Here is a 26830-nt window from a genome sequence, read left to right on the forward strand (position 1 = left end):
GCAACAAGGGAGACTTTGGGGTGCACAGGAGAAAGCATCCCCCATCTACGACCCCACTGAGCAAATTCAAAAAGGCTTACTTACCTGGGAGGAGAATGAAAAGGAAAGAATATCTTACATGGAAAATCAGAAATAACCCAGGAAATGGATACAGTGATTAATGGTGAAGTTTAGGGATATTGAACCCCAACTGGGGAAGCAAAATTATGCTATTTTCTCTCATCATGCTCCAGTTGATCCCCCTACTCATTAAGAAATGGATAACTACATTTATTCCTTCTTAAACACGCATAACTTAAGCAGTGAACTAATTTACAGAGAACACTTTGCACATGCTTTGCCAACTGAGATGTGGAAAGATAGAGACAGTACTTATATTTAATTTCCTTTCCACAACCATTCGACACCTGTATCTTCTTGTTTTTGCTAAGTGATTCACAAATCAAACAGTGGGGAGAGAGGGTGATGTCAAAATAACAGGACTTAAAAGAAAAACAGTGAATGTTAAAAGAACTTTGTAAAGTTCCTTCTTCACAACAGTGAATTATCTGCAGTCCCAGTTACACCTTAGATGACTTGCAATGCTCAAATGCCTTGGGCAAAGAGTCTATTCAGTACAATTCATATGCCTTTTAATGGGTGTGTATAGATCTACATATGCATTAATATATGTATACTTTTAGAGACCTAAGCACTGTGAAATTACACTAGGGCGTAAGAATCAAAAGGCAAAATGATCAACCCGAAGCAAAGAAAATGAAACAGAACAGTCTCATTTAATTGAGTGTAACAAAGTGTGCTAAATAAACTTCGTAAAGAAATGCAAATCTGACTCTTCAAGCATACAGTTTTAATTATTTAAGGGGTTTCTATGTAGCAAAATTAAGGGTGCTTTAACTATATTAACTCTACACTGACAGCTTCCTTTAATTTCTCTGTAGGAATGTATACTTATTTTGGATTATGGGTGAAAAGCAGCAGTTATAAAGGCAAAGAGAAGGTCACAAGAGAGGCAAATATGCAATGCAGGGATCAGAGTGTGAAACATTAAATAAGGAACAAGGTTTCATGTCACAGCCCCGCCCCTCACCGTTAGCATGCAGCAGAGAATTCACTGAAGGCTCAACACGAGATTCTCTATATGTGTTGCCTCTACGGGCTTTGTTTAATTTTTCTTTCTTTTTTCCACTTTTCTGAAAGAAACGATCTGTTTTAACAGTGGCAATTTTAGTGAGGAGAATAAAGACATCGATATACAACCCGGAGAGTCTTGAATTTCTTTAATGGTTAATCTTTTAATGTAATTTTCTCTTTGTCACAGGAGAAGGTAAGCAAGTAAGAAGAAAGAAGAGCAAGGAGAGAGAAGGGGAGGGACCGCGAACTGGTTAACGCAGTGGGTCTGACTGGAAACCCAAAAAGAAAGTTTAACTTCCACAAAAAATTAATGAATTTTTCCTGTAAAGCCTAGAAATTAATAATGCTATTACCATGGAGAATGTTATTCACTAATCCACCAAGATTTCATGAGTAACCTGGAAACCCTTCTGATTATTTCCGATGTTGACTTTTCTATATATATAAAAGTGTCTGGTGTCTTCCCTTCCATTACTGAGACTCTGTTACACTCAGTCTTAGTGGTTCCAGTCTCGTCAGTATCTCCTGTCTTCTAAAAGTAGTTTCCCGAGAGAATGAATGACTGTTTTCTGCAGCAGACTGGAAGGGAAAAGTGAAAGTGATAGTAATATTCTGTTCCCATGTCAAAAGTTAAGAGGCTCACTGGAATGGGACTGTGCACACTGAAACTTAATCCACCAACATCTGAATGAAAATTAAATATCAACCACTGGACTTCTAAATACATGAATAATTCAAATACATGTATATGCATATACATTCACACATAAGCACATCTTTATTTTCCAGTTCTCAACCTAATGGTACTATACAGACACAGTCCCTATTTCCTCTTTTCCATAACTCGGCTGAGCTCCAGGCACAACTACTACATCAAAATCCTTTACAAATCCATCGGAACCTATCAGAGGGACATGCATTGTAGTTATCATTTTGAATTTATTAGACAGAAAATAGCACACATATAAACCCCTCACTGTGTACAGGCCCTTATTCTGTGACTTCTCCTCTGTTTAGAGAAGCAAATCATCAGATGGTACATAATCTTTTTCCCATCTTAGTTTTAGACTGGGCAATAACTTTCTGAGGCCACTGATGGGAACACCAGTCAATTTTAAGTGGCTTCCACTTTTCTCCCCACCTTCCCACCTCCTCCAGAGAAACATTTAAATGTCCAACAGAATTAACAGTGAAAGAAAGGCCAAGGAATAGAAAAATAGAGGGGAAAGGGAAAAGGGAGAAAATACATCTTCTCAGCTTTGAGCTGAAATAAAATGAGTCAGAAGGACACAGGAAGACTGTCAGAGAAGGCTCACCCATCAATATCACCAATCTGATGTCACCAAAGAGAATTAGGTAGACATTTAAGAGAGGTATGGAGGATTGATTCAAGATAGAGGCTTGGGAAAGGGAAGGGGGGGAGGTATAAAGAGGCAAATGCAGAACCCATGTACACCCTCTGACCCAGAGACATGGATGTCCTTTGTTACCCTCAGGACTCAAAACAAGGCAAGAGATGGTTTCAGGAGACAAGACAACACAGCATGTCAGAGGCACGCTGCAGGATAACATGACAAATTTCACCCGGGGTGGGGGGGGGGTCACAGGAAGGAAGACATGTCCACCCAAAGACATTCAGAGTTGAAAATAAGACATCCTAGCAGAGTAGGCAAGTTGAAACAGATATAATTAAAGTTGAGACTACCCTCGGGAAACTACTATTTCCAAACTGGGCATTTGGTAAATGCTTTGAAAATAAAAGTCAAGGCAGTCAAATATTTTCAGTGTAACAGCATGTCTAAGGGAGATCCCGGCTACCGTTAGAAGATCTACCTGTTTGCATTGTGTGAAGACCCACAGACTACATTTTTGTTCTTAGTTAACTTCACTGCTTACTGTTGATGCTGCTGACTTTCTCAAATGATCGACCATTTCCCCTAAGGCATCATGTCAAGTATCCTAGCAAGTGAGTGTCTTACCAAGGCAATCTAACCCCCAGAGCCAGATTCAAATATCACAGTGAGATTTGCACGTACATTTGAGTACAGCCAGGGGAAAACAAGATGACATGGGCAGATGAGAAGAAAACACAGCTTCATAAAATCCCAGAGCCGGACAAAACCTTAGCGGGCAGTGGGTTCAACGCTTTACATGAAGCTTCTACCCCATTGCTGCCTAACTGACACAAGTTTTCTTCCCAATGTTTCCAGAGAAGGAGAGCTCCTGAGTTTCCTCCTCTTCCCTGGGGCTCCCCTTTCTGGTTTTCTTGATTGTTCTACTTGCTAAAAAGTTTCTGATTCAGAGTCTACACCTCTGCAAGCACAGAGAAAGCTGAGCACGGTCCAAAGAGACTTAGCCCAGAGCCCAAAAACGAACAATGTTGGCTGAGGTATTTGCTTCTGGCAAGTCGTTTCATTCTTTGGGACTATGTTGCTATGAGGATATAAATCGTCAAATACTGGGTCTGGCACACAGCACATGCTCAGAAAGCAAAGACAGAGTGACATAAGAGTGAAGCAGGCTTGACTATTTGCTTTGACTCTCACTCCAGATTTATTAACAGTGTGACACCAAACATGGGACTCAACTCCTGTGTCTTGGTTTCCTCACCAATAAAATGGATATGAAAATAGTACCTCTCTCATAGGATTGCTGTGACAATAAAAAGGTATCATGCACTCAAAGCATTTAGAAGTCTGACACACAGCAGACACACTCAGGAAGTGGTTTTTGGCTTTGTTTTGTTTTTTACTAAGTAGTCGTATTTTTGCTACTATTAGTAGAAGTAGTATCTTTTAGTTTATCTGACCTCCATCTCTTCTAGTTACAAGGAGGTAACAGCTATACCACACAGGGACTTTCTGAGAGTTAAAGGAGGTCACATTAACAACACCCAGCACAGTCTGGACACATAATCTACAGTCAATAATTACATTGATTTCCTTCCTCTTACTTTCTTCTTTTATCCCAATCTTCTGCATTTGAAATACCAGAAGTAAGAATCCAGTCCCCTTTTCCCTTTGACGGTTCTTCAAATATTTAAGGACAAGTACCATAACCCCTTAGTATCTTCTCTACTCTAATTGAGGAGCCCTGGTTTCTTCAGCGTTCCCTTGTGTGTTAAGATTTCCAGTGCCCTCAGAGCCCTGCTGGTCTCCTCCTCCATACGATCCGACGGGTCTAAATGCCTCCCTGGGCAGTGTCAGAATTCGTGGGCCCATGAATTCATCGGCCAGTGAGCTGTGTATCAAAGACAAACGTTGTTAGGGGCGGTGGAGAGATAACAGTGCTGGGCACACTGGTGGTCTTTCCAAGAGGCGCTATCGTCAAAACGTTTTCTAATTCAGTCTCCAGGGTTTGTGCCAAGCCTCAAATCTTGTTTTTGAAGCTTGACTGTCAAGTGTTTATATATCTCATTGCATATTCAAACAAATAAATCATTCTCATTTATCCAGTCTTGACGCATTAAGAGTTTTTTTTACTCATAAAAAAATATGATAATATTACTGCTTCCACTATGGAATACTCTTCTGACAATACCTGTTATTTTTCCCAATAACAAATTCATACAGTGTTTCAAGCTCCATTGATATATCTTCATAAAAGCTGTTATCATGTCATTTGTTATGACATGGATTTCTTCTTTAGAGCATGTGTGCAGTAAAAGCCTTGTGTACACAATTAGCCTATAATTCAGTGGAAGAATGGAGTATTACCCTTACAAAGCATTTTAATGGGAATCAAATGTATTTACCACCCCCATTCCACTTGAAAATCCTGATGCTGTTCATGCATTCCACTGACTTTATCTCTAAAAAGTTTTCCAAGGTGACATTAACGCTTCCATTTTTTTACCCAGAAAACTTGGGTGGCATGAAAGCCAAAGTTATATCCACCCTAGATATACTGTTTCTTAAAGATATGCAAAGCCTACCAGCAATACAATGAAATCCAAATACCGGGTGTAAGTTAGTAAAATCACAGAATTTTATATTGGAAGAGACTTTAGAGATTGTCTAATCCTCTGTTCCACTTCTTTGAATATCTTCTTCATGGTCTGCCTTACTCATGTATACTGCTACTTAGTTTCTGTTAAGTGTCCTACCCTTTTTATATATTTTTTAAAGTTTTGCCCCAAACAATATCATTTATGAATTCATGATGGAGATATGCTGGCTTTATGTTTTAACTACACATTAAAATAAACAGAGAACTACTACAATTTAAAGGTTTCTCCACTCTAAAGAACTAGAACTCAGATTTCCTAACTTCCCATTTCTCTTTCTACCCACTTAATTTTGGAAACTTAAAAAGATTCTAGCACTTGGAGAATAAAAAAGATAAAAATTATAAAATGCTAACAAATCACCTAAACTCTAACAGCCATTAAGATCTAACAAGTCTGCTTAAAATTATTGGAGTTCAGTGTCGAAAATATCCAAATTTTAATGCTGTGTATATCGAGCCCTCAATTCTCATGTAAGTTATCTAGTCAAAAGGAATCTCTTAAAACCTCAAAAAAAATCTGTATATTGTAGTATGTTGGGGGAAGTGAGCAATTTGAAAGTTTGATTTTTAGAATACTGGTAGAAATTAAAAGTGTTCCTCATTCTCAGGTATGTCAAGTCACGTGTGCAAACTGATTGTAAATGTTTCCAAATACATGTCTCTTTAAAAGGACTACTTTAGGGACACCTGGGTGGCTCAGACAGTTAAGTGTCTGTCTTCGGCTTAGGTCATGATCCCAAAGGTCCCTGGGATCCAGTCCCACATTGGGCTCCCTGCTCAGTGGGGAGTCTGCCTCTCCCCCAGCTCATGCTGTCTCTCATACTCTCTCTCTCAAATAAATAAATAAAAATAAAATGTTTAAAAAAAAAGGGACTACTTTAGTTGACAGATGAGCCTCATTGTTTTTTGTCTGTTTGTTTGTTTTGTTTGAAAAGCCCTGTTTGTGGAGTCCAGGAGCCTCTGTACTTTTACTCAGTGGTCATCACTTAGCGAGGTGACCCTGGGCTAGTCACCTCTCTTCTGGCCTCTTCCTTAAGTGTGAAAAGAGGGGCAAGACCCAATGACCCCCACATGACTAGCTGCACGGTTTCTACATCACTATTCATTAAAGGCTTCAGAAATAATTCAGTCTCTTAAGTAGCTTAAAACATGTCCTTTCTCTTTGCAATTTTATTCTGTTTTCCCGGACAATGCAAAGATAAACGCAGTCCAGATCCATCCAAATATAATCCGAATTAGCGAGACTTTATATGAAAGAGAAGTGAAATTGCAATGTAGGGCTGTAGAAAAGACTTCCAGGGCTATCTAGTGTAAAAGAGAGCAAAGCCAGAATTCCAGTTACCACAACAAAACAAAAATTAAAGGGCATGTGATTTAACTAAGTTGCGTCAGAAGTGGGGCTGTTCTCATTTTTCTCAAACTATGAGCTGGCGAAATTCTCCTACTTTAGCCATCGTGCCCGGGGAACAGTAATGGTGCTGAAACACAGTAAGTAAGCATAACAGAACCAGATGTATAAATATATTCACATTTGTACCAAGGGCACTGCTTTTCTTTAACTGCTGAACTGCTGTATCAACACTGTTCTATCACCGACTAATTATAGCTAACAAAGCCCACTGCACAAAGTATATCTCGTCTATTTTTTCCTAGTACAGAAGTACAGTGCCGACATTCAATGAATATTAAGTGGTAACAAATGAATTCTTTGAGCACTGAATCTGATATGAATTCACGGTCTTTCTACCAATGCCATTCAGGTGTTTTAGTGCCCGTCAGGCTAGCGATTGCATGAACCACTGAAGCCTCTCAGATGGCACGTTGTTGGGTCATAAATATCTCACTGGAGATGTACTATATCCAGAGTTAAATGGTTCCCTCTCTTCTAACCTAAGAACCAAGTTAATCGGCTTACAATTCTGCGTAGCGGCCTGGCATCTGAGAAAAAGGGGCATGTGACACCATACTGAGTGTCTGTTATTCCACACAGTGGGTCAAGCATTCGGTCAATAACCACTCCTTAGGCACCTACCTGTGTGCCAGGTACAATGATAGGTTCTAAAAGGACAAAGAAGCAACAAGCATGGTTCCTTTAAGGATTCTGCAGTTGATCTGTCAATCATTTATTCACCAAATGCTTACTGACATGCCTGGTTTCTGCACATTCAGTCGTTTCACAACATTTAAACAGGTGACTTTCAAAACAGTATGCAAAGTAAGGCTCTGTGAGGTGCTGCGGAGTAAAGGAGAAAATGCCTGGCACTGCTTGCAGGCTGGGAAGAAGGACAGGGGACATTACAGCGGGCAAAGGACAAGGTAGTATGCCCATTTCAAACGCCTGGGACAAAGGATCTTAAGGTTGAGGAAGCAGGAGAGTGGCATGAAGCTGGAATTTGAATTGGGATTTCAACAAGCATAGGATTTGGAAAATCAGGCAGAAAAGAAAGGCTGTCCAGGCAACAGGAGGAGCAATGTGGAAGCACTTAGCATGTGTAAGGGCCTCTGCGTAAAGAGGTGTGGCTGGGGCAGTCACAAGACAGTGAGCAGTGGAAGGTTTGAGAGGCCAGACCACGGAGAGCCAGATGGTGGGGCCTGAAGCAGCCCTGAAGGCCGTGGAAAATAGCTTCCTCCCTCACCCACTGAGAGGTGCAGGGGACCACAAAGAAAGCAGGCTTTTATAGGAAACCTAAGGCTCTGTGCAGGATGTGCGGGGAGGTGGGGGTGGGGAATGGAAAGATGGAAAGACAGAAAGGAGAGGGTATGGAACAAGAGCAGTAGAAACCTGATGATGATATTAAAACAGAAGCCCCGGTGAGCAGACCTCAATGAGAATCTGAGAAGTAGCCACAAATGAGCTACAACATCCTACAGTATTAGGTCTCCTCTGGCTCCATCCTGTCCACACTTATCACTGATCCAGTGCTATGGACTGAATCTGTGTCCTCCCCTAAAATTCGTACATTGAATCCCTAATCCCGAAGGTGACAGTATTAGGAGATGGAACATCTGGGAGGTAATTAGGTCATGAATGGGACTAGCAGCTTCATCAAAAGTGACACGAGAAAGATGTTCTCTCTTGCAGCTATGTAAGGACAGGGCAAGAAGGTAGCCCTCGACAAGCCAGGGAGGGGCTTTCACCAGGATCACCAGGAATCAAACTGGGGGGCACCCTGATGGTAGAATTCCCAGCCTCTGAAATAAACGTTGTGTAAGCCACCCAATCTATGGTATCTGTTATAGCAACCCAAATTAAGACAACTGGATACAGACATAAACTTTTTTGGCTGAAAATAACAACAGTAATAATGAGGAGCGATGGCAGCAGTCTTCATTTAGAAGCCAGGCACCATGTGATGCCCTTCACATGATGGTTTTCATCTAATCCTTGCGGCAGGTAGCCCCTGTCTTTCTCCCATTTTACAAATGAGGAAACGGAGACTCAGCAAAGGCGCAAGGCTAGTAGGTGGCTCTACCCCAAGGGGCTACTCAGCATCTGCTCTGTCCTTCTGCCATCCTCCAGCTATACAACCTTCTCTTACATGACACAACACACCCAGATGTAAGAGTAGATTGTCCTAAAATGGAGTACACCGGGTTGTTTTTTTTTTTTTACATCAATAATTACAATTACACCTTCAAAGACAAAATGTGGGTTATTTGCAAATACAGGTACATCTGAAAACGTCTTCATCTGGCTCAGTCCAGTAGAAAGAACCTTAAGGGACATCAAAAACACAAGCATTTAATTTTTTAAATGTTGGGAGTGACATTCAGGAGTAGGTGTTGCGTCTAACTGACTAGATTTTTTTTTTATTAAAACTGCTAAAAGGGAATAAATTCTACTGTCTTTCTCTACCATTCCAACTCATCAAAGCCAAGTTTTCAAGGCTTAACGTCTCACAAGTACTTGTTAATGGAATTCATTGTTTAGTTAATTGTGCTTATCAGAAGTACAGGTATCTTCATATTTGCATGGCTAATAGGCCTCCTTTAAAAGTGTGGCCACTTCAGTTGGATTTTAATGATCTGTAATTTTTTTTTCCAACTTTGGATTGAGTTGACTGACTTACTTTCCAAAAAAATCAGTCATGCCTAAGGCAAAAAGACCATTTCTGCTACAGTTGGGACATCTTGTTAGTACATTTCAAAACAAATGCTTATTTGTAAGGCCACTTAACATGATGCCAACATTTAACGACCTTTCAAATACAATAATTTTCAGACTCAATATATGATACTCTGGAGCCTGTTTCATAATAATAAAGAGAACTATTTTACCTTACATCTTTATCCCTTGCTGAAATAGCTAGTCCATTATTCAACCATAAAAATTACATAGTTCCCACACAACAGAAGAAGCATGGAGAACTTTTTTTCTCTCCGGAAATGAATACTTACTACCTTGGTAGAGTAGGTCATAGTTTACGTGATTAGCACAGGATTGGTATATTGAAGGTACAGAACTGATGGATGACTTGCCCATGATCGAGCAGCTAGTATCTGGTTGAAAAGAGAATCAAATCTAGGTCTGACTGTAATTCCAGTGGTCAATTTACTTTGAATAGTAACAAAGGGAAATACCTTCTATCATGTTATAACTTCTAATTAGCACTGACCAAACTCTGCCCAGATTTCTCTGTGGAGTGACACCAGCAAGGTCCACCAACACGTATGACTAGAAATTAGTCTAGTCCTCCATCCCAAGCTTTTAAATGAGCCATTTTATTCATTTAGCTCACAGATCAGCAAGCTGTAGCTCATACGAAAAATACGGCCCAATGCATGTTTCTATAAAGAAAGTTATACTGTAGCACGGCGACATTCATTTGCTTAAATATTATCTACAGCCACTTTCAACCTACAAGAGCAGACTCGTAATTGTACAGATGCCATATGGCCTACAGAGTCTAAAATATTTACTATTTAGAACTTTCCAGAAAAAAGTTTGTCCACTCCTGATTTTGTCACTCAACAAACGTTTATTAAGCAGTAACTGTATGTTAGACATTATATTACTAATAATAACATCTAATATTTAGCAGTATCTGTAATGTGCTTTCCTATATTCCAATATTATTTCCTATATTATTACTATGAATCCTCTCAAGATCTCTGCATGATGTGTGTGCATGTGCACACACATATGCATGTGGTTGTTTGTACTCTCCAAATTTTACTTAAGATCCCACATTAAGCTTGGGACTCTTGATTTGGAACCTGTCTAAATCATGAGTTTCCGCCCTTTGCTATGCAATACTGTTTCTCAGAGGTGACTTTGGAATGAGCATCCTTTTAATGGAATGCTGACGCCTCTGGGCATTATCTGATCCCAAAGGGATAAATGCCTTAGCCTTTGGGCTATTTTACAACTTGGTAACTTGTAGATAAGTGAAAGCAATGCAAATAATTCTTATCTATAGTTGCAAATAAGTTCTGTCCAGTGGAGGTTCAACTGACTCCCCCTCCAGTTTTGAATCCATTTTTTTAAAAGATTTTATTTATTTATTTGACAGAGAGAGAGATAGGGATAGCATAAACACAAGCAGGGGGAGTGGTGCTCCCACCAAGCAGGGAGCCCAATGTGGGACTCGATCCCAGGACCCTGGGATCATGACCTGAGCTGAAGGCAGACGCTTAACGACTGAGCCACCCAGGCGCCCTTTTGCATCCATTTGTAAATTCATCTCAACATTCTTTTAGTCCAGATAAATTTGTGGTTCTCCTGTGTGCCTATTATAACAAATTTCTTGGTTCCCTCATTTATTAGTGAGTTAAATAAAAATTTTAACAACTGTTCGTTTTATATCCATATGAGTCAGGATTCTGAAGAATTATTCTTTAACAGGGGTTACCAAGATGCCATTTACCATCTTGAATCGCACAGTTTTGCTTGGGAGGGTGTACCTACCAAGATGTAATCAATGTGACCCTAAATTTTATATACCTATGCGCAGGAATGGGAGGAGGGAGAATAAGAGAGAACACAGTGACTAAGACGTCACTTCAGGGGTCGTTTTTGAAACTTAAAGCATCAATAAGACCTAGGTTTAGACCATGGCTCTGCCTGTGCCCAGCTTTGAGACCCTGGACACATTACTAAACTCCTCAGAGGCCTTCGTTATATGTCATCTGTAAACTGGGGATGATAGCAGTAGTTCCATCACAAAGTTGATTAAATAACTATCACTTATAAAGGGACTGGTGCATATTAAGTGTCTAACTAACTAACATATAAATGTTAGACTGGTGCATATTAAGTGTCTAACTAACTAACTAACATATAAATGTTAAACATCATTACTGAGATTCTTCTATGGGCAATATTGAAGAAAGGAATTAGTTCTATTTGGGGACGGTGAAGTCTTCCCAAAGTGGGTATATTTGGTCTGGGTCTAGAAGGGGTAGTAGGAGTTCACCAAGCAGACAGCTAGAGTAATGTCCTTCAACATAAAATGAACAGTGTTTTGTTTTGTTTCGTTTTTTTCAGAATGAGAGGTATGAAGGTGAGGAAGGTAAGTCAGAGTGCCAAATTTACAAGAAGGCAATTCCCAGGTAGACACTGAATTTATAAGGTGACCTGAATTTTCCTAAAGTTGTTAAAGCCTGTACCTCTCTACTTCACTTCAGGACTGCTAAAGCCAGGTAGGAATGCATTATTCAGATACCAATTTTCACAAAATCCAGAGACCAAATCATCATGACTACAGTTATGACTACTCACACCAGTTCAAGTACACATTGGGGCAAGGGTATAAGACCACATTTTACAGGAACCAAACGTATACATTGTACTTTTAACAGTTAGCTTTTATTCAGTGCAAACTCTCTCTCTCTCTCTCCCCCACCCCTTTCTCTCTCTCATTCTGTCTTTTATACACCCATGAAAATAACACACAAATCCAATTACACTCTGTTCTTATCCTGGCCAGACCCAATTTCTTTCAGTGCCTTGTTCTATGTCATTTCTACATTCTATTACTGGTTTCATGATAGTTCACATATAAAATGATCCTGTTTTATTTCAAATCAGTGACTTCCCTGGATGCTTTGGATAAAAATAAATTTCAGGTAATTCTCAATTCTGAGTCAATATTTGCTAAAAGTAGTAAAGTCTTCATCCACCATGTTTGCAGAATTCTGTTTGCTCCTTTTCACTCCTACATACACCCATTTGAATGCTGAACCATAGAGGGCCGGTTATCTGACCCGGGCCTGACCCGGGCCTTCCGCAGAGGGCCTACAGGTCGGCTAAGACTCAGGCATTTCAGCTATCTCTTTCTGCTAGGGCAATGATGGCAAGATGAAAAGGAAGTTAGATATACTTTAGTTTTTTGGCAGGAAAATAACTTTTCCATAAGCCTTCTCCTTTAAAAAACAAAACAAAACACAACCAAAAACCTTACAGGTACTCCCTGTGCCCAACTATCAGATATCAGCCCGCCCCCAGTCTCCCGAGGTTCCGCTGTGTGATTGTTTCAAGCTCTCTTCCTCGAGAACAGGTGAGCATGTGACCGCTACCGTCCATAAAAGCTGAAGTGAGTGTACTTAGCTAAAGGGCATTGTAATAATTTTTCTCTTCCACATGAGAAAGTTAGCCTTGAAAATTCTCTGGCTCAGTGCCTGTTTTTAAATCATCTTTTAGGGAGGGGTGGCCAAGGGGGCATGTTGAAGCCAGTCCCACTCTCACTCCCATATCAACTGCTCTTTAAGATCACAACAATAACAATAATAATAAAAAGACGGTAGCCCCTATCAAGCCTTCAGATTTGCTTTCAAGGCAGTGCTAAAGACCCGATATTTTAATAGGCAGTGCTAAAGACCCGATATTTTAACAGGCAGTGCTAAAGACCCGATATTTTTTTTTTTTTAAAAGATTTTATTTATTTATTTGAGAGAGAGAGAATGAGAAATACAGAGCACGAGAAGGAAGAGGGTCAGAGGGAGAAGCAGACTCCCCACTGAGCGGGGAGCCCGATGCGGGACTCGATCCAGGGACTCCAGGATCATGACCTGAGCCGAAGGCAGTTGCTTAACCAACTGAGCCACCCAGGCGCCCAAGACCCGATATTTTAATAGGCAGTGCTAAAGACCCGATATTTTAATAAGCAATGCTTCCAAATGCTCATTGTGGGAAAGCAGTCCTGGCTGGTAGATTAAACTTGATTAGCATAGGGGCTGGCGCTGTTCTATACAGACAACGTGATTCGCGTTGGAATCGAGGGTGAAGGGTGGCCTGAGAAAGTCACTGAACAGATTTGTAACCTCCAACTACAAATCACCTTCTGATTCCAAAGAAATGACTGTCTTTCCCCCACCCATGCTGTAGCATGTCGTTGTGTTAGGAAACAACAGTGAGAATCGTGAACCCATTTCAATAAATACAGCAGCAGGACTAGAATATAATTTCTCTTTGTCCTGACTCCTAAATGTTTGTTTGCTTTAGGACCCACGGCCGGGCAGTATTCTCATTAGGACCCTGCAGAGGGGATGTGAGTAGAGCCAGGAATTCTGATGTGAGTTTGCCAAAGCAAAACTTTGCAGAGCACTCTTGGGTATTTAGCATACAGATAATGTGCAGAAGCACTTGGCCTGAGGGCAGGGACAAGCTAACACACACCTCCACTTGATGCTCCCACAGCTTGCAAGGCTGAAGAAATGGGCTCCCGAGTGAAAAGGTAAACCTCAGCGAGGTCTTCCAGGAGATTCCCTAAACTGCCTTCACTTGGGAAAACACGCAATAAGAACCCCCACAAAATCCAGTTTAGGGCTGGTCCTTTTTTGATGAGAGGCCACAAATCAAGGTAATCAGTGAATAGTGCTGCTAGGTTTCTGGATTCAAGTTATTTTTTTTTAACAGACGACTGAATATAACTCAATTTGTTCTCCACAAACTGAACTCCTGTGGGAAAGTTCCAGTTACAACATAAAACCCAAGTCCATTACTCTGCCCCTTCTGTCTGCCTACTGTTCCCTCCTTCATCTTTTACTTGCACATTGGTATATTCCTTCATACTTTTTCAAAAAACTGGTTCATGTATAATCTGGTTGCATCCTCATCTTGTAGGTAAAAAGATCAGTGTTATTATTCCTGTTGAGTCTAAGATCCAGAAGGGTTAAGTGACTTGCTCATGGCCAATGTTAGCAGCAGAAATGGATCCAGGCTCCATGCTTCCCAATGCTCAGTAATAAAAAGAAAAGTTACCTTCTGGGAGTGCTATTTACCACAGTGCCTCAGGCACTGTGCCAAGCAAGCAGTTTATGGACATTACCTCATCTACTCCTTCCTATAAGGTGGTACTATTAATCCCATTTTACAGATGTACTGGGTTTCTGAGGTTAAATAATTTCCCCAAGGTCAGGGATGCCATAAATGGGGAAGCCTCGATTTTAAGGAGAATCCGTCTGACTCCTGGCTTACTCGCTTATACTGCCTGCCTCCCAGGCCATTATCTGCTTCCATGTAAATCCAATGTGAAACTGAAGAAATACAAGTGTTCTCCACATCTGAACATTTCAAACATTAGGTACTACTTTTAGATACCTAATAAACTTCTGAAATTCTAGTTTTATCCACTTTGATACTGTCCAACTGAAAACATTAAAACTTACTAAGTGTTACCTTTGGTCAGGTGTTTTTACTGGTCTATCATTTGTTTCTCTCTCTTAGTCCGGTTCAAAGAAAAACAGATGGTTCAATACACATTCCTGTAACAAATTTACTAGAATGCCCAGAAAACTTTATGAGCCTAATACATTCTTAAGACAGACAACATGATTTCAGACCCCAGATACGCAATACACTCGGAGAACTTCTCCAGAACATGGCGCTACTGAGCCCCATGCTTCAGTTTTCTCCCGTTTACATGAGGGGTACAAATACTCACCTCACAGAGATGTTCTGAGGAAGCCATGAGAATGCACTGAGCATGGTTATGAAGGATCAATAACTACCACAATTATCGCTGTTTTATCATTATTTCTGTCTCTGCAAAATTTCTCAGGATTGCCCTAATTTCACAAGGTTGACGAAACCTGAATCCTCTCCTTAACGAAGTGTTCCAAATACGGCTCTCTTACAGAGAGATGATAAACCCCCTGCACCCTAACTGGGAAAGAAAACACCATTTTGTAACTCATAATTCAACTCTGTCTCTTAAAATTAGTATTCGCCTCATACTATTAAAACTGTCAAGTCTTCCATATCACCTCAGTACATGCATCAAATAAGTTATTTTACACAAAGTAACGTGTTAATTCAGTCAAATAAGAGTCACCGGAGCCAGAATCACAAAGGGAAGTGACTTTCCATGATTCACAAAATCGAGTTACTTGAGAGTTACCCCCACATATGAGAAATTATTATTTTACTGTGGAAAAAAAAAGCTTTTATTCTCCTAATTGTAAAATATACACTTGCCAAAGTTACAGATAACATTAGTAAAATTAAGAATATGTGTAAAAAGAGCAAAGAAAGATGAACCCCTATTCATCTACCTAGAGATAGCTACAAGTAACGTTTTGGTATCTTTCCATTTTGTCTTTTCACGATGCCTTTTTAAAACATAATTGGGATCATTCTGCATTCAAAATGTTATATTCTGGGAATTTTTTGCTCCACTTAAGCCACTGTAACGTCAGCATTTTCAGTGCTACTGCAGACTCTTTATAAACGTGTTCACTGACTGCAGGATATTTCATGGGTTAGTTTTGTCACAATGTTCTTAATCACTTCCCCTTGCTGAACTCCTCCAAAAGGCTTTTAAGCCGTCAAGCCCAGACAAGATTTCTAGACACACGGCGCTGACCATGGGCCCTGCCTGTGGTCGTGAACGTGGCCATTTTGGGAATTAGCTACATAACTTCTCTCTGTACAGTGAGAAACACGGGGGGTCTTACTCATCAAATACCAACAGACCAGGAGTTCAGTGATGTGTGAACCCCAAATGCCAGTAGTTCTGGGCAACAATTAGAGAAACTCCTCTAAGATAAATAAAATAAGGGTGCCTGGGTGGCTCAGTTGGTTAAGCGACTGCCTTCGGCTCAGGTCATGATCCTGGAGTCCTGGGATCGAGTCCCGCGTCGGGCTCCCTGCTCGGCAGGGAGTCTGCTTCTCCCTCTGACCCTCTTCCCTCTCATGCTCTCTCTCTCTCTCAAATAAATAAATAAAATCTTTAAAAAAAAAGATAAATAAAATAAGGTTCTCGACAGTCCTGGCCACCCACCGTGAGCACAGGGAAGAGTATAAACGCCTCCCACCTGTCTTGCCGTGTGTGCTCCAAAGCAAACAGAGGGCACAGACAAGAGTATCCGCTGTTCTCTTCTTCCCCTAAACAGTTTATTTCCAAAAATCACTGTTCCATCCCCACTCAACACCATTTGCTATCAACTGCACCATGAAACCTACTTTTTAAAGTAATGTACCCTGTTCATTTTATTTTCTTTCAGGAAAGAAAAAGAGGCAGAAGGACACAGGTTATACAGAAGAAGAAGGAGGAGAAGGAGAAGGAGAAGAAGAAGAAAAAGAAGAAGAAGAAGAAGAAGAAGAAGAAGAAGAAGAAGAAGAAGAAGAAGAAGAAGAAGAAGAAGAAGAAGAAGAAGTAGAAGAAGAAGAGGAAGGAGAAGAAGAAGAAGAAGGAGGAGGAGGCGGAGGAAGAGGAGGAGGAGGAGGAGAAGAAGCAGGTGCCAACACTGTAGATCTTGCTTTTAGACACAGAATGTAACAATGAAGTTAGAAAACACAATTATCAATGCTCACACATAAGCTTCATGCTCATGCACAACCAGTATATTAAGATCCAAAATTCAGTGTGCCATGCCTTTCGATTTAGGAACTTGAGAGTTACATTTACATTTCCCACAGTTCCAACAAACAAACCAACATGGATTTTTGTTTTAAATACTTAAAGATATGCAAAGAGAAGGCAGCATTTGTGAACCTCTAAGCCCAGTAGATGGAATTCTGAAAATCTTCACTGTTCTGTGAAAAACAAGACTGAGAAACAGGGAAGAAATTACTTTAAGTCGAAAGTCAGGATGGCCTCATGGAAAAGAATGGGCTTTGTCACAGGGACAGCTGGGCTGGTATTCTGACTCAAGCCTCATGAAGGAGGGATAAATAGCCACTTTAAAGATTAAATATGGCATCTACAACTCCCAGGACTATCTCTGGCACGAGGTAGTCCATACTGCAAGAAGGAGGAATGGTCAGATTGCACTGACAATTTATGAGTGTAAATAATCATAAACAGAATGTCAAGGACCTTATAAAATTGAAGACTACTGCTTCTTTTTAACCTTATGAAACAAACTAAGAACAAGGGAGAAAAAAAGCACATCCTAAACTTCTGGTTTGTCTTGGGGCAGCTTGACCAACAATAGGGTCCTTAGGGCACTCTGTGAATTTCCCAACTGCAGGGCAGGGTGCCCTGCCCTGTGTGTTCTCTACCCAGACCCATGGCATCTTCATGCCCACCACTCAGCTCCGAACCAACCCTGACCAACCCTCACCACAGACAGCACTCAGAAAATCCCAATCCGCGCCTCAAGCAGCTCAGGGACAAGCCATCCGACACTTCGCTCTGCTGTGCCTTTTAACATTTCAGTTCCAATAAATGGGCTTTTGCCTCCTTCCTGTTACGAAGCTTTTGTAACCTCCCACATTTCTAGGAACTACAATTTGCCCTTGCACTGTTCCTTTAAGGCTAGGCTCCTATTTTTAAATTTCTGCCCCCAAACTTAAGGAGATCCACGAGAGGTCTACAGCATGCTGCCACACTGTCTTTGCGTTAGAATCTCCCCCACATTTGCCTGCCCTCGGCTAGCCTCCCTGACACAAGTTCACGGGTGTACAGCTCCAAACAGCCACGTGAGCTCTCGTTCTTTCAAAACCTGCAGCTCACACCAACCCTAAAAGCAGACAGCCTCTGGGACTCTGCAGCGGTGTACTGGGCTGGACAATCTGGCCTCCTCCCTCATTTTCTAGATGCCATTGAGCACAACAGCAGGATTATCATCACCTACTTTACTCACTCCAGAGGACAAACCGTTCTACTCAACTGCGAATTATTTTTTCAATGTTGGATTTTTCTTCTTTTTCTCTACAGAAACAACCTCAGTTCAGGTCCTCTGAATTGGTCCTTTAGCCATCATACACAACACTTGGGACCCTGGTCACTCCAAACACCACAATATCGTCACTCTCTTGCTTTACGGATATCAAAAGAGCCTCTCAGGCTACTGACATATTCTTCGATGACCACTCCTCAAACTAGTAAAAAGAAGAAATTCTGACACACTTCTCCAGAATCTGAAATTTTTTATTTCAGTCAATGAAGGGCCAAGTCTCCACACATTTACTTCATATTTCCATAAGCCCCCAGACATACCTCGAAGTAGAGAAAATCTTTTCCTTCTTAAATTTTTACACTCAGTTTTGGGTGTTTAGTTGAATGGGTTAACAGTTTTGAGTATTCCCTCTGGAATTCCATAACCTGTGAACATGTTTCCATGTGAAACTCTCCATTGCATTATCACCTAATCCCAGTGGTGTTGGAGTGGAAAGTCCAGGAACTAATACAAGGAATTCTGAGTAACTTCAGCCTAAAATCTTAGAATGCTTGAAATCCAAGGATCTTTGGAAACCATCTGCTCTAAATAGTATTTGTTCCATTTTACAGGTGAGGGAACTGAGGCCTATACCATTTGATGCTCAATTGAATATGCTTTTCTTCTTTGACCCCTCAGCCTCCAAATAATGAATTCCTCCATATTTGTGTTTCTGAATAAAAAAGTCATGCTAGGTCATGCTTCTCTACAGAGTCTCAACCAGTGGAACTATTCCAAAAAACATGTTTGTGGATCTGGATTGTATTTAACTTCATGTTCTTCATGACTTCAGTTCCACATGGTTTTATCATGAGCGTTGTTTTGGAAAAGAAAAGAAAACAGTCAAAATCCAAATTTTTAATTCATGGATGTGTCACTGCCTCTTTGACAGACTAGCATGATTCATAAACTCAGGAAAATGTATATTTCATTGACCAGCTGTGAAATCTTAATCTTGATTTTCTTATCTGCAAAATGGGAATAATACCACCTACTTCTGAGGGTTTTGGTGAGAACTGAATAAGATAATGTACTAAAGCAGGTAGCACTTAGCTCGGCATACAGTAAGTACTCCAATAGTTGATAGCCATTATTCTATTATTATTATTATCTCTGTGGATGCCACTTTGTCCTGTCTGGCTTGCCTTTTTTAAACCTGTTTCCTTGGTCTAACTTAGGCTGTGTGCCCTGCAGTCCAGAAGATCTAAGATGCCTTAAAGGGGGCGCCTGGGTGGCTCAGTCGTTAAGCGTCTGCCTTCGGCTCAGATCTTGGTCCCAGGGTCCTGGGATCGAGCCCCACATCAGGCTCCCTGCTCGGCAGGAAGCCTGCTTCTCCCTCTCCCACTCCCCCTGCTTGTGTTCCCTCTCTCGCTGTGTCCCTCTCTGTCAAATAAATAAATAAAATCTTAAGATGCCTGAAAAAAGAGAGAAAAGGGGTTCTCCAAAAGCAGTGTTTAACCACAGTTAACACAATAAAATGAGGAAAAAAGCCATCAGAATGGGAAAAATAACCAAAAAAATAGACGTTAGATTTATACTCTAGGCTACAACAAATTTTGTATCGAGGCTGATTAGCATCATCAGTGGGTATTACATTGAACCATTTTCCCCCATAATAAATTGGTAAGATTACCATTTTAATTTATTAAACAGTCCCAGACTCAAGCAAGTTTGCTTGCCTAGAACATAGTAGGAGTTCAATAAATATTTGAATTAGTGAACGAATAAAAGAATGACCATGTCAAATAAGCAAATACATATCAAAACTCTGATACAGTTATATCTGCTATTCTGTTTATATGGCAAAGGAAGTTTTAGAATACTTCTATCTTACCAATTTTTTTTATTGGAGACAATATATAATTTAATATAATCAAAATAAAAGAATTCAAACGTATTTTTAGAAATTGATGGTATATTTTCACTTATTCATGACTCCTGATAGCCTAAAAGCAGCTATTATGTCAAGATAAATTATTAGCTTTCACAATGGTGTAATAAACGGAGCTATAATTCATGTTCATTTGGAAACATTCTTCCCTAGTTATTGTGAGATTCAAAACACATATATAGCCAGAAAATCTATTATGATTGTTAGTTTCCTTTAAAAAAAATTAAAAAAGAATGGCTACTTGTTAAGTAACCAATCAGTAAACATCTCTAATCAGCCATCTTGGTCACTTAAACAACAAAATGTGCAATTATTTCGGTCTCTAAGCTGAGAGACCCTCTTTCCCATTCATATAGGATCATTTGGAGCAACTGTTGGGTCAACTTTCCAGTAGTCAGTCCAATACCTTTATGGACAAGTAGAAAGTTCCTGTACTACTACGTATATGAAAACTCTTCAGGGCAATGATCGTAAGGGGTCCAACCAAAGAAGACATTTAGTCTGGTAAGTCTAAAGAGCTCTGTGGCCAGAGTGAGAACATCAAAGGTAAGAACTCCCGAGCGAATTCTACTCCTTGGGTGTGTTGAACTGGCAGATGCCAGGAAGGTATGAACAAGTATGATGAAGATGGTTTCCGTAGCTGGAAAATAAAGAGAACTCCTTCCATATATGCCCATGAACTGGCTTCAAAGACAAACCCTGAAGAGAGTTTCGTAACTGTTCTCTGCAATGCAGTTTTGCAGGACTCGGTAATAACCACACCAAACAGAATATACACACACACGTATATACGTATGTATGTACTTTATTATTCTACTCATTCGGGTGAATGTATTAGAAAGAAATGAACAATCTGGGTCAGTAGTTTATAGTCACACTGCTAGCATGATAGTAATAGTCTTTTTCAGATTGAACGTTTGGGGTCATCCTTTATCTTTCCCTTTCCCCCAAAGCTAGAGTTAAGCTATTCCCAGAACTGCCTCTGCTTACAGGTACTTTGTAAACTGCTTTCCCCAAACCCTTCTCTTTCTTTTGTTTCCTTCCTCCTTTCCTCTCTCCCTCCTTCCTTGCTTCCTTCCTCTCTTTCTCTTTTCTTCCCCTAGCTTGGGAACACCAAAATTTGCCGAGAAAAAAAACTGAAAGCATAAAAATGCTTTACAGTCACAACCAATTCTTTTCAAATAGTTAGCAAACCTGGTCCTCCTCATTTGGACAATTACAGCCAAAAGAAGGATCTAGTTTCAAAGTGCAGCTGTTCATTTGAAGTGGGATAGGCATGGTTAATTTTTTCAAGGAGAAAATGGTGATGAATGGAATAGAAAATAAAGATATCTTTTAAGCTAGACCAAAAAAAATTATTTTAACTCAAGAAGGTCATCAATTTGGAAATATTATCCAGAGAATTTTCAAATCACAGAGAGGAGCTTTCAGGAAATCTTAAGTGACTACAAATGAAAAGTATGCCTCGGAGACCAGTTTAAATAAAAGTCACAGTAGTCACATATGCAACTTTAAACCATGCAACACACAAGGCGGAGGAATCTTAGGGAAGCCACTGGGATCCCAATGCATATAATTATCTTCTTTGTAAACCACACAGCACTAGTAACAGTGGTCTCTACCATTTTTACTAATAAAATTTTATTGTAGATTACAATAACATTTCAATTCTTATGACTTCCGAATATTATCTTGCAGACTAAAACAAACAAATGATCTTTCAAACTACATCTGATGCTGGTCACGCAAGTATGTTCTCTTTGTGAAAATTCACTGAGTCAAATACAGTTAATTTGTACACTTCTCCATACATAGGTTATGCTTCAGTGTAAAGTTTACTAATTAAAGAGAAGCTATACTCAATCCTCTCCTTCCGTATGACATTTTTTAGAGACATTTTTTAAATACTATGAGAACACAAAACTGCACATCTCCTTCAAAACCTTACCCCAAAATTTTGTAAGCTATTTTAGAATGTTATTTTCTCTTTTGGGTTTAGTATCCTTAAGTCTTCTCTTCTGATAGGAAAAAAATGCATGCTCTCCTATTTTAATTTCCCACTCATCATATTTAGTTCTTCCCATTTCTCTCTACTAATACCTTTCCAAATAAGCCAAGATCACCAGTCGTTACTAAGCACCTTCACTGTCGGTATATCACTAACACTGGCCTTTTTCTTCTTGAAAGTGGTCTTCCCGTTCGGCAAAGGGCATAATCAGCACTAGCCGACTGCTGCTTTGTGGGGTTTATCAATAATGTAGTTAATAAAGAAAGGTTTTGTGGATAACCACACTGTGTTATAGGTTATCTAAGAACTCATACCTTTTCTTCAACTTCCATCTTAAAAATTCATGAATTAAGAAAACCTGAGGGAGGAGGAGGGTGTTTTATGAAATAGGGCATTCTCATTTGTCACTGAAATTACTGACTTTTGGAGTCAGCGATTATTATTGTTGTGTTAAATTATTTATTTTCAAGGAAATAAGCGCAGTAATCTCAAAATGACTTTTAAATCATTGGCCTTAAGAATATCTTCTAAAGAGCTGATTAAGATATGCATTTTATACTGGTCACTATGAAAAATGGTGATGAACTGAAGTTTTTATTTTGGTGTTTGTTTTTGTGTAAACCATTTTCTGGAGCCAACTGCCTGAAAAGCTTCAGATTGCTTTATACCTACCAACAGTGACTGGCATTTACTCTTAGTAAGCATAAGTTGTCACAAACGACAGAAAATGATTAGCAATCACTTGCTACACGACGTGAGATAGTCTTAAAACACCATTTACCCCCTACTGAACCAATATCTTAGCTCATTCTAGAGAATACGAACAAGTATTTCTCCAGCAACTAACATAAGTGAAAATATGAGCTCTAGCTCTGTAGAATGCAACAAATTTGGTCACAAAGGAAAACGAAAGCAAACACTCTAATACTAACTCAAGACACTTTAGTTGGAGAAAAACAGCCTGCATCCCATAACATTTTATGATACCAAATGAGATGCAGGCAATGTAATTTCACTTATGTGATTCACTTACAAGCAATGCAAATGCAATCTTGCTGATTACATTTAAAACAAAAGACTGAATCTGCTTATTTATAGAGCAGACCAAGAGTCATGCAAAAATCATGCTACTCCCGCCACGAATATGGAACAAAAAGAAAACAATCTGCCTGAAGACCTTTTCATCTCCACAGAAAGAAAAATGATGTTAACAGTGAACCCTGAGTTGACCCACTATGCTTAATAATGTGGCTTCTTGGTGCCGTCAATAGAAAACAAGGTCAACTGTGTGAGTAATCATTAGCTGAGGTGTTCAACCCACATGCAAACAATGTCCAGTCTTTTATTTGTGTTACAGAAGTGTTCAGGAAGCACTTGCATCTATGTTTAATTTTAAACCTTCATTTATCTGTGGGTGTGTATGCATGTGTACACACAAACGTATTTGTATATAGACAGTAGAGATGTATAATTTCTACAGTGAAATGTAGACTGCTACAACCAGTATATTCACTAGCTGGACTCCTCGAAATGCGTATTTTATGAACTTCTCTGCCTACTAAGATGGGTTCTTGATCATTCCAGAACTACTAATTTTAATCATCACCAAAAACTTAGAGCTTTTATTAGAAAATTTTCCTATTATGAAGTTCAACAGTTAGAACTCATTGTGAAGGTTGCTGCCAAATACCATCTCTGAACTTCCCAGAAAAGCAACAGAGCTGGAGAAATTCTCCTACTTTCTGTGATGCTCCGTTTTTAAAGATCTAACAGGTACTCCTGGCTAACCACCAGCAACTGAACCAATGCCCAGCTGTCTGCCATCGTACCAACAGCGTAGGCACTTGGCTAGAGTCTTATTGAGAGTTAGATCTGCAGCACCCCAAGCAAGGAGGATCATCGCCAAAGCCAACTTGGGCCCAGCTGCAGTTTTAACAGAAAGAAGTTTGGTGTGATACCTCACACCTGCCACAGAGAGCATTTTCCAAGAAGGAACTTGCATGTGGCTGGAAATACTCCTTGTGGAGTGACTCGTGGCCACAGGGTTTCTCCATCTTAATGAAGAAGACACACTTCAGTGGTCTACCGAGTGATGCCAACACCAATTATGGATAACAGGAGCAATTTTCTGTGCAATAACACCACTGTTTTTTGGTCTGAGACATCATTTCCAAACAGTAGCCTCTGAGAACCTGTCAAAAAATAGAGGGCCTTTGAAGCTGCCCTTGATCTTGGATATTCAGTCACAGTCAGGTCTCAAGACTGCATTCCAAACTGAACTTGGTAACATTTATTGCTTTGAGGCATCCAAACTTCCGTCCTCCTGTCTCCAAATGGAAAAGACCTAAAAGCATATAGGTTTGCTCATTTCCAAACAGCGCAAGCAGTAGGCCCTGAAACCATTTAACTTGTTTAGAATGTGAGCCATTATCCAAGCCCATGGCATATGGTTGTGCACTTCTCAACTCCTGCAGCTCTCCAAGTGTGTAGTCTCTGAGTAGCAAATGGCAGTGGTTTCTGGAGCCCTGGGATCCAGAAGATGCCTCCAGATTTGAAAGGAACCAAGGGACACAAGATTGGTAGTGGTAAGAGCAGGAGAAGATATTACAAAATGAAAGTAAAGTGTGATCCTCCAGGGCAGAAAACAATTGCTCCTGTTTAATTGATACTGTCTTCCATCATAGGGTGCCTCCTCCAGGGAGCCTCCCTTCTTCCATGTTTGGGACAAGAGTCAGACATGAAGATACTTTGACCTGGGGTATGTCTACAGGGAAAATTAGGAAATAAAACTGGAAAGCAATTTAATTGACTTAATTGTCAGATGAAAAAAGCTTTATTTCAGACATGTTCTTGAAGAAATTCTCCCTCGCCTCTCCTACTCGGTTAGGATTTAATGTCTGCCTCAAATTCTAAGTTCCTTAAGCACTTTCTGCTCAGTAAGGGTCATAAAGACTATGACCAGCAGTCCTGTGTGACCCTGATCAGGTCCCTCAACCTCTCTGAGTCACCAACTAGCCATATGTAAAATTCTCTACACATGTTGCCCTTACAGTGAACACAACACATGGCAAGTACACAAAAATACACCTTGATAGGCTCCTAATAAGAATGCACGCATGATTATTTTATTAAATATTATTTAATTCAGGTGCATTTGATTGTCTCCCTAAATAGGCAAAACACCCCTAGCAGACAACAATGGATAGCTTACAGTTCTACGCTATTCTGACTGCTAGACCCAAGAAGACATTCATTTATTCATCAGTAACTATTTATTATAGCAGACACTGTGCTATGCTCAGGGAATAAAACCATTAGGTGAAACAGCTACTATCCCTAACCCACCTTGCTACTTCCAGTAAATACTGACTCATTCATTCATTCATTCATTGAAACACTTTCTGGGACACCAACTTCCCCCAGACCTCCCACTCCTCTTGCTCATTTCCTTCCTATCTGTAGATGGTTTCCAAGACTTCCATCAAGGAAAAAAGCTCTTTGTCTTATGCCAGTATTTTAGAGGTTTTCATTTCAAAAAAATTAAAAAAAAGGTGTTAGAGGATCACAGAATCACAAAAGAGGCCTCAGTCACTCAATGTCAAAATATGAGAGCTACCAACAAACCATCCTTCAGGTATTGATGAGTGAGTGACAGCAGGTGGCAGGGGCATCTTCAGTAAACTATATGGAGGAACACTGAAGCAAGCAAGGTTGGCAATAACTAGTCCTGGGGCGAGCATTATAATTGCAGGAATGACTTCTCTAAAGACGATAGGAAGATTTTAAGTTCAGAGAGAATGTACCATGAGGACAAATTTACATACATACATGTTGAAGCCTGTTATTAATTTGTTAAAGATGTACTTAATTACTGAGTCCTTGGGCATTGTGCTGGATTTAAGATCAGACCGCATTAGCCCTGCCCTGACAGAGCTTCTAGTCTGGAAAGAGAAAAATAATGCTATCTTGACCATTCCTTTATATTTGCAAATGTAATTTTCAAAATGGAGGTAATGGGTGCTATAACACTTCTGGGTTTAAGTCGTGTATACTGTGTAAGGCTGCTTTTTTGATCTTTCTTCCACAGGCTTCTTGGCCTGGGACGAGGCTCTGAGAAACGAGTGGGAACAGCAGATGTTACAGACACTCTCCTACTCCGGCAAGTGGAAAGTTGCCTCTCTTTTTCTATTTCTTACCCTTTCCCCAAAATCTCACGGTTATTTCCAGGGGTTATATGGACAAAAAGATACACATCATTAAGTATTTTACATTTTTAACGGCTCCTTCCAATTCACTGCAAGTTCCTTGACTTTGCCTGCCCTCAGCCTCACGTGTACATGTCTACTCAAGCACACACCAGCTTATGAACCGAGTCTCTGGGGTGCCGCGCCTCAGCCTCCCCAGCTGCACCAGAAGGTGTGCTACCTCTGACAGAAATGCTGGTAACACGATACAAGCAAACACGGGACAGGACTTACTGTGTTCCAGGAAATGTTCTAGGTACTATACACAAAGCAACCGATTTAGCATCCATGACAGCCCTAGGAGATAGGTATGAATTTTTCCCCTCATTTGCAGATGGGAACACAGAGAGGTTAGGTAGCTTCTCCAAAGTCACACAGCTAGAAAGAAGCAGACCAAGACTCAAACCTTGGCAGTCTGGTTCTAGAGTCCACAATCTTAAA

At 40.2% G+C, this 26830-nt stretch overlaps 1 protein-coding gene across 6 annotated transcripts in view; it reads right to left on the reverse strand.

The window, feature by feature from the left end:
• MPPED2 (metallophosphoesterase domain containing 2) overlaps positions 1–26830 on the reverse strand; it is a 171348-nt gene that overhangs the window by 123369 nt on the left and 21149 nt on the right. The window lies entirely within an intron of this gene.

This window comes from Zalophus californianus, chromosome 11 (assembly GCF_009762305.2).
Source record: "Zalophus californianus isolate mZalCal1 chromosome 11, mZalCal1.pri.v2, whole genome shotgun sequence".
NCBI classification, from domain to species: domain Eukaryota; kingdom Metazoa; phylum Chordata; class Mammalia; order Carnivora; family Otariidae; genus Zalophus; species Zalophus californianus.